General features: G+C 38.4%; 1 protein-coding gene across 2 annotated transcripts in view; it reads right to left on the bottom strand.

Moving 5' to 3' along the window:
• ca10a (carbonic anhydrase Xa) overlaps nucleotides 1-16,245 on the bottom strand; it is a 214,516-nt gene that overhangs the window by 19,316 nt on the left and 178,955 nt on the right. The gene's annotated exons all lie outside the window — the stretch shown is intronic.

Here is a 16,245-nt window from a genome sequence, read left to right as displayed (position 1 = left end):
GTCTGAATCTCACTCATGATTCAGTTAGTAATCTGACCTGTATACGGTAGATTAGTATCTAAGGACTGCTGCTGTAATCATAAATACCCTCATGCGCTCCACCCAGGAATTATGCACAAAGGCATTCAGCGTTGGTGACTTAAGTCCAAAAGTTAGATCAAAATTAACCTTGGGAAAGTTGCTTGTATTCAGAGTCGAGTTGTGCACATGATTAAATCTATTTTCTCTTCTCTGCATTGGGATTATGCAAATGACTTGCGTGTAGTTCACTCATCTGAGGTTTCCAGATATTTCTTAATGAGGTGCCTCTGAGACTGAGTCTCATTAGCATCTAAACCACCACCTTTAAATGCAAGCGCTTTCCTTTAAGCCAGACAAAAAAAACAGGGATGGAAAACGCAGACTGAAGACGTACATGGACATTTCGTATGTTTTCATGTGCTGTTAAATTGAATACACTTATGCAGCATAAAAGTAAGAGGCGATTTGAAAATGAACTATATATATATATATATATATATATATATATATATATATATATATATATATATATATATACACTGTATGAATGAGAAGATTGCAAGAATTATTTAAAAAATAGTATATTGCCAATGCAATACTGCATAAATACTCCTAACAGCAATAATCACATGCATCAATGTGAATGTAAATTTAGTTAATTTAACAAAATAGCTTCCATACTCATTTTCAACAGCGTATAAAACAGCACTTGATCCAGCACATATTATTTTATATTGTTTTTTTTTTCTTCTTCTTCTTTTAATTGTGCCCCAAAATTTAATGAAGACACAAGATAGTCAATCGAGTTCATGAAATTGTAGGGTGTAGATAGGTGTGTAGAACTTGTAGGGTGTAGATAGGTGTGTAGAAAGTGTAGGGTGTAGATAAGTGTGTACAAATTGTAGTGTGTAGATAGGTGTGTAGAAATTGTAGTGTGTAGATAGGTGTGTAGAAAGTGGAGGGTGTATATAGGTGTGTAGAAAGTGGAGTGTGTAGATAAGTGTGTAGAAATTGTAGGGTGTAGATAGGTGTGTATATAGGTGTGTAGAAAGTGTAGGGTGTAGATAGGTGTGTAGAAAGTGTAGGGTGTATATAGGTGTGTAGAAAGTGTAGGGTGTATATAGGTGTGTAGAAAGTGTAGGGTGTAGATAGGTGTGTAGAAAGTGTAGGGTGTAGATAGGTGTGTAGAAAGTGTAGGGTGTATATAGGTGTGTAGAAAGTGTAGGGTGTATATAGGTGTGTAGAAAGTGTAGGGTGTATATAGGTGTGTAGAAAGTGTAGGGTGTATATAGGTGTGTAGAAAGTGTAGGGTGTAGATAGGTGTGTAGAAAGTGTAGGGTGTATATAGGTGTGTAGAAAGTGTAGGGTGTAGATAGGTGTGTAGAAAGTGTAGGGTGTATATAGGTGTGTAGAAAGTGTAGGGTGTATATAGGTGTGTAGAAAGTGTAGGGTGTAGATAGGTGTGTAGAAAGTGTAGGGTGTATATAGGTGTGTAGAAAGTGTAGGGTGTAGATAGGTGTGTAGAAAGTGTAGGGTGTATATAGGTGTGTAGAAAGTGTAGGGTGTATATAGGTGTGTAGAAAGTGTAGGGTGTAGATAGGTGTGTAGAAAGTGTAGGGTGTAGATAGGTGTGTAGAAAGTGTAGGGTGTATATAGGTGTGTAGAAAGTGTAGGGTGTATATAGGTGTGTAGAAAGTGTAGGGTGTAGATAGGTGTGTAGAAAGTGTAGGGTGTATATAGGTGTGTAGAAAGTGGAGGGTGTAGATAGGTGTGTAGAAAGTGTAGGGTGTAGATAGGTGTGTAGAAAGTGTAGGGTGTAGATAAGTGTGTACAAATTGTAGTGTGTAGATAGGTGTGTAGAAATTGTAGGGTGTAGATAGGTGTGTAGAAAGTGTAGGGTGTAGATAGGTGTGTAGAAAGTGGAGGGTGTAGATAGGTGTGTAGAAAGTGTAGGGTGTATATAGGTGTGTAGAAAGTGTAGGGTGTATATAGGTGTGTAGAAAGTGTAGGGTGTATATAGGTGTGTAGAAAGTGTAGGGTGTAGATAGGTGTGTAGAAAGTGTAGGGTGTATATAGGTGTGTAGAAAGTGTAGGGTGTAGATAGGTGTGTAGAAAGTGTAGGGTGTATATAGGTGTGTAGAAAGTGTAGGGTGTAGATAGGTGTGTAGAAAGTGTAGGGTGTAGATAGGTGTGTAGAAAGTGTAGGGTGTATATAGGTGTGTAGAAAGTGTAGGGTGTAGATAGGTGTGTAGAAAGTGTAGGGTGTATATAGGTGTGTAGAAAGTGTAGGGTGTAGATAGGTGTGTAGAAAGTGTAGGGTGTATATAGGTGTGTAGAAAGTGGAGGGTGTAGATAGGTGTGTAGAAAGTGTAGGGTGTAGATAGGTGTGTAGAAAGTGTAGGGTGTATATAGGTGTGTAGAAAGTGTAGGGTGTAGATAGGTGTGTAGAAAGTGTAGGGTGTATATAGGTGTGTAGAAAGTGTAGGGTGTAGATAGGTGTGTAGAAAGTGTAGGGTGTATATAGGTGTGTAGAAAGTGTAGGGTGTATATAGGTGTGTAGAAAGTGTAGGGTGTAGATAGGTGTGTAGAAAGTGTAGGGTGTATATAGGTGTGTAGAAAGTGTAGGGTGTAGATAGGTGTGTAGAAAGTGTAGGGTGTATATAGGTGTGTAGAAAGTGTAGGGTGTATATAGGTGTGTAGAAAGTGTAGGGTGTATATAGGTGTGTAGAAAGTGTAGGGTGTAGATAGGTGTGTAGAAAGTGTAGGGTGTATATAGGTGTGTAGAAAGTGGAGGGTGTAGATAGGTGTGTAGAAAGTGTAGGGTGTAGATAGGTGTGTAGAAAGTGTAGGGTGTAGATAAGTGTGTACAAATTGTAGTGTGTAGATAGGTGTGTAGAAATTGTAGGGTGTAGATAGGTGTGTAGAAAGTGTAGGGTGTAGATAGGTGTGTAGAAAGTGGAGGGTGTAGATAAGTGTGTAGAAATTGCAGGGTGTATATAGGTGTGTAGAAATTGTAGGGTGTAGATAGGTGTGTAGAAAGTGTAGGGTGTAGATAGGTGTGTAGATAGGTGTGTAGAAATTGTAGGGTGTAGATAGGTGTGTAGAAAGTGTAGGGTGTATATAGGTGTGTAGAAAGTGTAGGGTGTAGATAGGTGTGTAGAAATTGCAGGGTGTATATAGGTGTGTAGAAATTGTAGGGTGTAGATAGGTGTGTATATAGGTGTGTAGAAAGTGCAGGGTGTAGATAGGTGTGTAGAAATTGCAGGGTGTATATAGGTGTGTAGAAATTGTAGGGTGTAGATAGGTGTGTATATAGGTGTGTAGAAAGTGCAGGGTGTATATAGGTGTGTAGAAATTGTAGGGTGTAGATAGGTGTGTATATAGGTGTGTAGAAATTGTAGGGTGTAGATAGGTGTGTATATAGGTGTGTAGAAATTGCAGGGTGTATATAGGTGTGTAGAAAGTGTAGGGTGTATATAGGTGTGTAGAAATTGTAGTGTGTAGATAGGTGTGTAGAAATTGCAGGGTGTATATAGGTGTGTAGAAAGTGTAGGGTGTATATAGGTGTGTAGAAATTGCAGGGTGTAGATAGGTGTGTAGAAATTGCAGGGTGTATATAGGTGTGTAGAAAGTGTAGGGTGTATATAGGTGTGTAGAAATTGTAGTGTGTAGATAGGTGTGTAGAAATTGCAGGGTGTATATAGGTGTGTAGAAAGTGTAGGGTGTATATAGGTGTGTAGAAATTGCAGGGTGTAGATAGGTGTGTAGATAGGTGTGTAGAAAGTGTAGGGTGTATATAGGTGTGTAGAAAGTGTAGGGTGTATATAGGTGTGTAGAAAGTGTAGGGTGTATATAGGTGTGTAGAAAGTGTAGGGTGTATATAGGTGTGTAGAAAGTGTAGGGTGTATATAGGTGTGTAGAAAGTGTAGGGTGTATATAAGTGTGTAGAAAGTGTAGGGTGTATATAGGTGTGTAGAAAGTGTAGGGTGTATATAGGTGTGTAGAAATTGCAGGGTGTATATAAGTGTGTAGAAATTGCAGGGTGTATATAAGTGTGTAGAAAGTGTAGGGTGTATATAGGTGTGTAGAAATTGTAGGGTGTATATAGGTGTGTAGAAAGTGTAGATTGACAAATTACTAACATAATGCCAAAGTTTTGCTTAATTCAATGCGCTCTCCTGTAAAGACAATGTGCCCATGGTTTGAAGGATAAGCTGACCAAACCCTCTGCTAGCCTTACGGCTATATCTACAGCTCACGTTACGTTAATTCATCATTTCATCCATAAAAATGTAGCCCTTGACAATTAAAGCAATGTCTCTGATTAAGATGTGTCACTCCTGATATTTTCAATGCAGAAAAAAAAAAAAAAAAGCTTTTCTGGCAAATTTAATTAAATAGTTTCAGTATTTACATATTTAATATTGGATTTCCGTAAAGCGGTATACAAAAAAAATAAATAAATAAATAAGAAGAACTGAATCATGGGAGAAGGAGAGAAGTATAAATATCAATCTGGCCTTATTAATAACATCTCTTGCTGGCGATTTAAATAGGCAAAGCTTGAGGCTGTAATTAAACCATTGTATTCCCTTATCGACTGATATGACGATAATGTATCATCAATGGAACACACTTCAAGTGGACGTGAAAGCAAAAGCAACTCGGAACCTCTTCAAAGCCTCAGACGGGCCGAGCCAGTCTGGAATTGATTGACTGCGAGGCTTTAAAGTGAGAGCACAGAGTTACAAAGGCACCCAGATAACGATCTTTATCACTATAAGTGTTTATTTATATTCTGGAGTAGTTTCAAAGTGAGCCATTGATATTCCAAGAGTGACTCGAGAAAGGCTTCCGTAGCTTCTTATCTTGCCTTTTCTTTTCTTTTTTTTTTTTCCTTCATTCTTTTCGCCCTTCCTTCTCTCTCCTCATCTCCTTCTGATTCTCCTTCTTGCTCTCGTTCTCTCGCTTTTTTTTTTCCTTTTTTTACCTCTTGCCTTCAAAATCATTTTCCCTCTTCAAATTCCCAGAGAACGGGCCCTGCCCACACATTGTAAATATTTTATAGAACCCCTGAAAAAATCAATGGGTTGAAAGGGGGAGAGAGAGCAAGGAAGCAAGAGAGAGAGAGAGAGAGAGAGAGAGAGAGAGAGAGAGAGAGAGAGAGAGAGAGAGAGGGGAAATGAGAGACCTAGCTTGAAGTGCCAAAGGCATAAAAGAACAGAGCAATGTGCTGCAGCACTTAAAGGATTACTAGTGTGGAGAGTTACCTCGGGGTGTCGGACCTACCCGAGAAAAGGGCAAGATATTTTCGAAAGCCTAGAGTAGTCTTTTATTTTCAATGATTATTCATGAGCTACTGATGGCTCAAAGCCTCTCATTGTGTGGTTTCTGGCTTTGAGTTGAATGTGAGAAGAAAGGTAAATGTCTGTCAGTATGCTAAATTACTACGATTTGTGCTGATGCTAAAAAAAAAACAACATCATATTTGCCCCACTGCATTTTCAACAAGATGTAAGGAATAAAAAATAAATAAATAAATAAATAAATAAATAAATAAAGTTTCTTTTACCTCACCTGAAGTTATATTATTTTATTCCTCTTATAGCACAGTATTTTGTCATCAATCATCTTTTTTTTTTTTAATTTATAAATGACCGTCGTGATTTTTAACCGTTTATGGTTACATTTAATAGTGTGGAAAAGAAGGTAGTTCTTCTTCTTGCTTACGATATAGCAGCTATAAGCAGTCGTTCCCTCACTAGTCTCTCTTGCGCAGTTTGTAAGTTAACAATAATAAAAAAATAGCTTTCTCACATTACTGAGAAGCCACAAAGTACAAATCTTCTGCACACACACACACACACACACACACACACACACACACACACACACACGCGCACACACACAAAATAATAATATTAACTGTCAGTAATGCGCAGAAATGTTCTCCATTGTTTCCCATTTGAAATGTATAACTTCTCTTTTACTACTCAAACTGCCTAAAATACATTGAACAAATAAGTATATATTTTTCATACGGCTGAATCCTCGATTCTGATTGGTCAGAAGGTGTTGATTATTGTCAACAGGCCAAATTCAACTCCCAGGTTTACATCAATGCGCTCGCTCTAATGCATTAGAGTTTCTTTAGTAACAGCATACACTGGGACTTGTATACGTTGGATATGAGATATGTAATCTAAGACTAATAGTAAATAGATTTTTTTTTTTTTTTAAAAAAGAAAAAAAAAAGAAAAAGAAAAGCATGTTATCATTTATGGAAGGAGTCTCCAGAGTCAGCGCTTTGTAACAGTCAAGAGGTAACGTGGTAACTGTACATTTTCAGACACAGGAAAGTCTTCAGGACGTTATTTTCCGTAACATGACAAGCTGTGTGTTTTTTTGTTTTTTTTTTTGTCTTATTAATTAAAAAAAAAAAAAAAACATGCCGGTGAAGGAACGCCAGTTTACAGCTGCTATAACGCAATTAATTACAGGAACGAACTTGTTTGAAGATATAAGCAAATTCCACCATATTCAATGCAACGATAAATAGATACACTTATAAAGTCAATTTATATTCATGTAATCATAGGCAAACTGTTGGAAAAAAAAACAAAAAACATTTCGAGATATCTTGTTGTAGGTAAATGATCTACTTCAGGGTCTAAACAGTGACTCCGCTTCACATCTGGATTCTTTCCATATAACAGCGAACACAGGATTGATCCTGGTAGGCCTGGGAGAAGCGACGGAAAACAATGACAAGATCTGTGTCTAGTCTATAAAAAGAAAACAAAAATAATTCACATTAAAATAGCCTTGCTAGATTAGATTAGATTAGATTAGATTAGACTGGATTAGTACCAGGTTCAAATGAGTGCCTCGCAATCACCGTCTCTTTCCTGCTCCTAGACTCTGCTATATTACTCCTGCACTACTTTTTCATTATAGCTTGATCCTTCTTGGCTATCTTCACAGCAATTCCTCCGAGATACTAAACCACACTCTACGTAAGGTTTTACTTCTGACACGTCACTGCATTTCAGCAAAGCGTATGAAACGAATGAAAATGATTCTGCTTGACTGGAGTCTCTTCAGTGTGCAGTAAACATGACACGGGTCTCCTGAGAACACCACCACAGGTGACTTATTTACGCTCTCGTTCGTTATTTACGCGGCTGATATCTTACTGTATATACGCCGTGTGCATTATGCCATCCACGTCACGGCTCTCTCTCTTCCTCCGTCGGGCGAAACGCACCGAGGCTCGTTTCGTCTCGCGGCGTAATTCGTGTTAATGTATTCGAAATCATGAGAGTAAATGCTTTGATGCACTTTAATTTCTTAACTTGACAGTTTTATGTATAACATCACACACTGCCCTGACAACAGCTGTAATTACAACAGGGAGCCGGTGTGTGTGTTTACGACGCGCTCGGCGGTGGAGATGGAAACACCGCCGTCTGTACCGGGGCTTGCAAAAACCTCACACTGTTAGCAGATCTCATCAGGCATTTGCTAATTGACGCATTACGTAGGCTATAATGGGTAGAGATTATAAAGGCGTACGGAAAACAGCTCCGAGACATGTGACATAATTGAGATCATGATGTCGCACGGTTTTAATCCTGTTCAGAGATAAAAATGTGATGTATTACAGCTTTATGAGAATGAACAGGCGAAAGTAGCTACAAAACGTCCATCCATCCATCCATCCATCCATCTTCTATACCGCTTTATCCTTTTCAGGGTCACGGGGGAACCTGGAGTCTATCCCAGGGAGCATCGGACACAAGGCGGGGTACACCCGGGACAGGGTGCCAATCCATCGCAGGGTACACTGCTACAAAACATGCTCAGAGGTAATATTATTGAAGAACAGTGCTCGTAAGCCTACACAAACCCTTCATAATCCTTCATAAGTATTAATTAAGACGTATCCCACCAGGCTCCGGCTGTTATAAAGCTGTCATGTTAACGTCATAAGTGACAGATCTGTATTTTTTTGACATTAGGACGTCATAACAACGCACTTCCTAGCGAAGTAGCTAGGTACTTAAGGTCGTTACGATGCGACGTAGTATATTTTTTCAACTACTGGAGCTCCGTTGTGAAGGGGAAAACAGTGAACGCTGCATTTTTTATGAAGCAGTCGCGTCCCATGAGATTAGCCATGGATATAAAACATGCACTGGCAGTTGAGGGAGAATAAAGGGGCAAGTATGAATGTGCAATAAGTCCATGAATGGAAATTGTTAAAAGACAAAAAAAAAAAAAATATGTCCCTTCATTTGATGTCTTGTCATCCGTCTTGAAAATAAAAATCGCGCGGAGAGGACTTTCTGACAGCTGATGTCTGGTGGAATAAGCCTTTATTAGTTGTTCAGTTCCAGTCATGAACCTGACACGAGGTACTAACCGGAATGTGTTTCCGAACAAGGATTAACACACCCGAATCTAGTTAACGTGTTATTCCTGATTACGCTCTTAAACAGTGTCAAAGGCCAATCATGTCAGGGAAGGAAAATACATAATGTACACTATATAGACAAACGTTTGTGGGGACCTAACCATCCCATTCATAAGTGCTTAATTTTACCCTTAAATTTCGATTTTAATCTTAACACCAAAAATTTCATCCGAGTCGTCGTGGAAGGGACCGGAATCCTTCATTTCAGCGGTGTCTCCACTTGTAGCGCTGTTCTGTTATAGCCTTCATTTTCCGAGAAAACAAAAGAAACACATTCATGTTCTTATACGTTGAGGATAGTTGGCGTCTAATGCGATACTTATCCCGAATTTCAAGAAGTGCACGGTTGTTCTTTTTTTTGCGTTGTTTTCAGCAGTGATGGAACATGGCTGCAGGTACGGCAAGCCTCCAGGTGTACACGTCGAAACGATACACAAAGCGGACCGGGACCTCGTTGCTTTCACGTATCACGAAGAAATCGAACCACGAAAGGACCCCAAAGCGAACCGTACTGTACGGTCCGCTTTTGGGTCCTTTTACGGGGGTCTGAGTCTGCGTTTAAAGGGCTCGAACAAACTAGGTATGAAAAGTCTCCCTCTGCTGTTATAATAAGCTCCACTCTTCTTCGAAGGCTAGATTTTGGGGCGTGGCTGTGGGGATTTGTGTTCATTCACCCACTGGAGCATTCACCCACTGGTCAGGCACTGATATCGGGATGTCGAGGAGGTCTGGGGTGCACTTGGCGTTCCAGCTCTCTGACGGACACTCAAGTTCTTCCACTCCAACCTTCTCAAACCACGTCTTCGTGGAGCTGGCTTTGTCATGCTGGAACAGGTTTGTACATCATAGCTCCAGTGAAGAGAAATTGTAATGCTACAGCATACAAAACCATTCCATACAACTTCCATACTTGGTCGTGTCAGAACCACATATGCGTATGACGGTCAGGGGTCTACAAACGTTTGGCCATATGGTGTAAAATATTTAAATGTACATTTACAGCAATTATGAGACACTCTTATCCAGACTATTTTTTTTTTCTTTTTTTTTATTAGTCAGCGCTCATTTTCTCTCCTTTTACACCGCTAATGAAGATGAGTGAACAGACTGAAATATAATATCATATTTTACATATTTTACTACCGTGCAATTCAGTGTGAAACAGCAATGATATGGAAATATTACAGTAGCTTATGGTCTGCCCAAGGAGACTGGAGTATTGAACATCGGTGAAAGGAGAACCATTTATTTCACAGATTCAACGTTTAAAGATGATCTGGATCTCACTGGAGCGATGGCCTTTATCATCATAACAACCCCCCCACCCCCACCCCCCGCCATTGTAGCATCAGAGACCATCTCAAAGGCAGATGTACAAACTGGCATCAAAGTTTGGGAACAAACCCAAATGAGATCAAACTTACTGAGGACATTCTGTCCAGAAACGACTGTAATGTGAATACAGATGCATGATTTCTCTCAAGAAGTGATATTTATGTATTTATTTATTTAAACGAAGGCGGACAGTATACTTACATGTCGATAGTGGTTACTTATGAAAATTGCTTTTACTTTGTAGCAGTATTTTATTCTTCATTATGCATTATGAACTGTTATACCAGAAGTTATTTCTATAGTAACCTTTTATTAATATAATAATACATGGATGTATTGATTGTATTGTAGTGTATTGTATTGATTGATTGTTAATCCTTTACAGTAAAACAAACCTTTATAATCATTTATGAGTGGTATAAAGTGGTGTTTATGACCTCTAATGTGTAGTAAGCCTTTTTTTTTTTTTTTTTTTTTAAATATTACATTTCTCTATTACACTCAAAACACTGAATGATGAAGTTAAATCTATGCCACGACTGATTAATGAACAGGCATGGAGCAATACATAATGAATCAAAGACTGGTATGACTATTCGGCATTATAACGTGCTACAAACACTACTCACAAAGCATTATGTTAACAATTCATGATCCTATGCAGTTTGACATGTAATAAACTGCACGTATGTATAGTGAAGTTTTACCAAAACGAAAAGTTTCTCCGAATCGTCATCCCTGCATGTGGTCCACTGTTGATTAAACAGAAGGTCAAACAAACGTCCTTGCGGCGTTTCAGCCTTGAAATTAAAAAAAAAATTATATATATATATATATATATATATATATATATATATATATATATATATATATATATATATATATTTTAATACCATCTCGAGCATCCCGCCGAGAGCAGTGAATGAAGGCTAAGTATAATGCATTAGGCTTAATGACAAGATGTGTTATTTTAGTTGATAGATTCATGATGAATAAAATATCAGCCTCCTCTGTGAGTCTGGTGAGCTAAAATCACAGACACAAACGAGGACATATTTTCTAAATTGCGGAATTAATTTAAATCAGCCATTGTCGGAGGTTAGTGGGTGACGTTTCGCGTTTGGATCCCTGATTTGCAAGCCAACAGGAAAATATAAAAGTAATACAAATAAAACAGCAAAAAAAAAAAAAAAAAAAAGATGGAGACATTCCAATAACAAAGGAGGTGTTTTTTTTTTTTTGTGTGTGTGTGTGTGTGTATTTCTGAATTTCTCTCATGATCCGATATTGAAGATGATGCACGCTAACGTGTTTTGGATGGACCTGATTGGTATGCAGGGCAATTCCCATTCAGAGAGACATCTGTTCCACTCTGCCTCCTCCCTTCATTTAATTTCCGTTTATAGATCCGCTACTTTTAAATTAGAGTAAGCCGAGAGGAGTTGTAAGTTTTGCCCACGCATCATCACGCAGAAATGCAAATTGACCCCTGGGACTCGATTCAATTTCGAATTGATCCAGCTCCTGGAAATTGTCATTAATGCCAATGGTGGTACAGTTTTAATTGCTAACACACAGATTAGCATTGGATTTTTTCCCCCCTGCTGTCATCGTGTAAAACACGCAGCGGTGGAAGAAGAAGAAGAAAAAAGAAAAATACAAAAAAAAAAAAAACCAAACCTGCACGATTACGAATGACTTGAAAGCACCTGACAATGTATTCTTAAGTCGGCAATTTTCTTAATTGCGGCTGCCGAAAGGAGCTTCCAGGAAGAGCTTTACACAGAGCTGTGGATTTAACAGGTCGGGGGGGTGGGGGGTGGTGGATTCTACACAGCCTCATTCAGGTAAAAACAGCTAAATGATGGTAATTTTCTTACCTGTACTTAACCGACAGAAATGGGGGGAAAAAAAGACATGTAGTAGTAGTATGACAACAAGCATTGTATGTTTGACTGACCGGAGCTGAGTTTCCTAAAAACCATCTCGAAACTGTTCCGTGTGACCCCCGACTGTACCCCGTTTAACGCCGATCTTTGAATTGTGATGTATTCAAGAAACTCAGCCTTGTTAAAAGTCCCTTAAAGCACACACACACACACACACACACACACACACACACACACCGATTTAAGAAGATTCGATTCCCTCTGTTTAGTAGATTCCACAGATCCACAGGAGAGATGTAGGGGAGTACTACTGGAGTAAAAATAGGACACAGTCAGAGTCTTAAAAGCATGCAAGGAGTCCAAACTAAGTTGACAGACAATAGTCAATCAGGCAAAAAGTGAAGGGTTTCGAATGATAAAGAATTCAGTACCTTTAGAAAACAAACAATAGCCTACGCAGTTTCAGAACTGCAGTCAAAAAGTTCTAGAATAACTCGACATTTACGAATACAAAGAGTTAAAAATAAATGTCACTGTTCTACTATATTGCTTTGCTCTCTCGCCCTGTGGAAAAATGTTTTTACATTTTAAAAAGCCCGGTGTAGTCTTTGTTGTAGCCGGTCCATCAATTCATCCAGTTTCTGTACTGCTTATCCTACATAGGATTGAGGGGAGTCTGGAGACTATCCCTGATGACACGGGGCACAAGGCAGGGGACACCCTGTACAGGGTACCAACCTATCGCAGAGCACAATCCCACAAACACTTATGGACAATTTAGAGCTACAGTGCATGTCTTTGGACTGGGGAGGAAACCGGAGTACGCAGAGGAAACCCCCAAAGCACCAGGAGAACATGCAAGAGATCCAGGAGAACATGCAAACTCCATGCACACGGGGTGGAGGCGGGAATCAAATCCCCAACCCTGAGATGCAAGATGCAAGGCAAAAGAGTGCTAACCGCTAAATGACTGTGCCCCCCACCACCCCAATCACAGTATGTACTGTATGCAAAATAAGGCACTTCTTGTTCTCGTCTTGCTTTCCTGTTTACTGTCTGGGATTGAGTTTGTTGTGCTGCAAGCCATCATGCTAACATTTGTTTATCTCTTGCTCTTGCACAGTGCATGCGTGCACGTTTATTCAAATGGGGTGACTGCCAGCAGATGGAGTGTCTGTGAAATGATTGCTTTATCTCTTGCACAAAATAAATAAAAAAATAAAAAGGACCTTTGGAGGTGGAACAGGAAGAGGAGGAAGACAAAAAAGGAGACTGCCAGCAGTATCTTTATATATATATATATAATATTATATTATATTTGAACAGTTTTTATATTTGCACAGTTACATGACATGCTATGAAATATATAAAGTTATGTTTTGTTTTTAAAAACATACTCTCTCCCAATGCAACAATCTGAACCAAGCTCATATAGATCTGCCTTTCAACTGTAATAAGCAATAAGCAATGTAAAACCCTTGTGCCCATTGTTTACTTTGCAAATGTAATTGCTATTACAACCACAATTATGAAAAAGTTGGGACAGTATGGAAAATGCAAAAAAAACAAAACAAAAAAAAAACAAAAAATTGAAAAAAAATTGAGTTCACCCTGTACTATATTGAAAACACATTATTAACATATTATTTGATGTTTTACTTTGTAAATGTAATAAATTTTTGAAAATATACACTCATGTCAAATCTGATGACTGCAACATACTCTAAAAAAGTCGGGACAGTCGACTGTTTACCGCTGTGTAACATCAGCTTTTCTTTTAATAACACTTATTAAGCGTTTGGGTGCTGAGTGAAGACACCAGTTGGTTAAGTTTAGCCAGCGGAATTTTCCCCCCATTCATCCATTATGCATTTCTTCAGCTGCGCAGCTGTACAGGGCCTCCGTCGTCTTATTTTGCGCTTTATAATTGCGCCGCATATTCTCATTCGGAGACAGGTCAGGACTGCAGGCAGGCCGTGCTCGCACCCGCACTCTCTGCTTACGCAACCGTGCGCTTGTAATCAGGGCAGAATGTGGTTTGGGGTTGTCCTGCTGGAAAGTGCGGGGACGTCCCTGGAAAAGACGACGTCTAGATGGCAGCTTATGTTGCTCCAAAATGTGTACGTATTAGGGATATGCCGGTGAGGAAATTTTCCCTCACTTACATACAAACTCACTTATATTAAACATAGAACTTTTCAAACCAGATCTCCGTCCATTGTGTTGTCAGTCAGCTCGCCTCACTCTCACTCGTGCGGAATTAAATCTGACTCCTGCTGATCTGTGCTGCGACTCATTCGGCTCATGCTGAATTGAGCAGACGTGTTCGGTTTCTAATTGTAGCGTCCGTTTAACTCTGAACTAAACTATTTTGATTACTATAAAAAGGCAAAATGACAGTGGAGATGGTGCTGTGGTGGGCAAGTGATGTAACCAGTGTGCAGCCCCAACACCGGGAACACCGGCTATCGTAGCAAGCCTAGTACATATCTTTCTGCATTAAAGCCGCCCTCACAGACATGTGAGTTACCCATGCCATGAGCACTGACACACCCCCATACCATGACAGACACTGGCTTTTGGACCTGACGCTGATAACAGCTTGGATGGTCTTTTTCCTCTTTGGTCCGGAGAACACGACGGCTGTTTTGTCCAAAAACTATTTGAAATGTCGACTCGTCGGACCACAAAACACGATTCCACTGTGCTACTGTCCATCTCAGACGAGACCGAGCCCAGAGAAGTCTGCAGCACTTCCGGACAGTGTTGATGTATGGCTTCTGCTTTGCATGGTAAAGCCTTAACTTGTATCTGTGGATGCAGCGGCGAAAGGTGTCGACTGACAAAGCCCATGTCAGGATCTCCATTACAAACCCATGATGGTTTTTAAGACATCTGACATCTGAGGGATCGGAGATCACACGCATTCAGAAGTGGTTTTCGGCCTCGCCCTTTACGCACCGAGATCTGACCGGATTCCTTGAATCTTTTAATTATGTTGTGCACTGTAGAAGGTGAAATGCCCAAACTCCTACCGATTTGTCTTTGGGGAATGTAGTTCTCAAAGTTCTCGACCCATCCTTGCTCATGAAGGACTCGGCTTTTTTTGGAGGCTCCTTATATACTATGATCAGACGATTGCCTCATCTGTTTCACATCACCTTCGTATTTCAACTTGTCACATCTCTATTAGTCCAAAATTGCCCCTGTCCCAACTTTTTCGGAACGTGTGGTTTACAAATCACTCCTCCTTGTTTTTGTTAGGGTTGTGTTTAATATCAATATTAATACAAACAAGGCAACCACCGTGTTCATATATCTAGTAACATGTATGATTTTTGATGAGTTTTTACTGTTATTTATGACTGTTACAAAATTCCTATTTAGCACCCGCCTAACCCGAGTCTCAATACGGAGACGTTTCCGGCATAAATATTGACAGAACTTTTTAACTTAATTTGCAGACTCTCTGCAAAGTTCTCTCTGCAAATGAACCCTTGTTTATACCCAATATTTACCACCGTGCCATTAAACCTCCCTCTAAAATGATAGAAATGAACGAAACGTCACTGAATTATTATGAGTTATAGTTTTTTTATGAGAAAATCACAGAGCTGTCAGATAGACCTTTATCATTTCAAGGTCTTGATGAGTAGATTCTTTTTCACTTCAAAATGCACTAATGTAGAAGACTGTAAAAAGGGGTCTTTGACCCTGTCTCATAAGCAAAGGAGACTGAAAAAGAAATGTTGCAGAATTTAATAAATCTTTTCAATATCTTATGCCATAAATGGCAAGTAATGAGCAGAATAATACAGTTAGATAAACAGGATGGAGCATATAGATTCATATCCAACATAGAAGTTTTGTTTTCTAGATAAACAAAATGGAGCTTATAGATTCCAAATCAACATAAGACTTACTCCGTTTGCATCACTTATAGATCCAAAGTCAACTTAATATTATATTATTATTATTATTATTAGTAGTAGTAGTAGTAGTAGTAATAATAATAATAATAATAATAATAATAGTATTATATATACTATATTAATAGTATATATTATTATTATTATTATAGTCAACTTAAAAATATTGGTTTAGATAAGCAGGATGAAGCTTATAGAACCAAAGTCAACTCAATATTATTATTATTATTATTATTATTATTATTATTATTATTATTATTATTATTATTAGTAATATAATAATAATAATAATAATAATAATAATAATAATAATAATAATAATATTATATATACTATATTAATAGTATATATTATTATTATAGTCAACTTAAAAATATTGGTTTAGATAAGCAGGATGAAGCTTATAGAACCAAAGTCAACTTAATATTATATTATTATTAGTAGTAGTAGTAGTAATAATAATAATAATAATAATAGTATTATATATACTATATAAATAGTATATATTATTATTATAGTCGACTTAAAAATATTGGTTTAGATAAGCAGGATGAAGCTTATTGATCCAAAGTCAACTTAATATTATTATTATTAT

The sequence above is a fragment of the Ictalurus furcatus genome, chromosome 13 (genome assembly GCF_023375685.1).
Source record: "Ictalurus furcatus strain D&B chromosome 13, Billie_1.0, whole genome shotgun sequence".
NCBI classification, from domain to species: Eukaryota; Metazoa; Chordata; class Actinopteri; order Siluriformes; family Ictaluridae; genus Ictalurus; species Ictalurus furcatus.
Note: the sequence above shows the minus strand (reverse complement) of the source record. Positions and strands in the feature narration are given on the sequence as shown.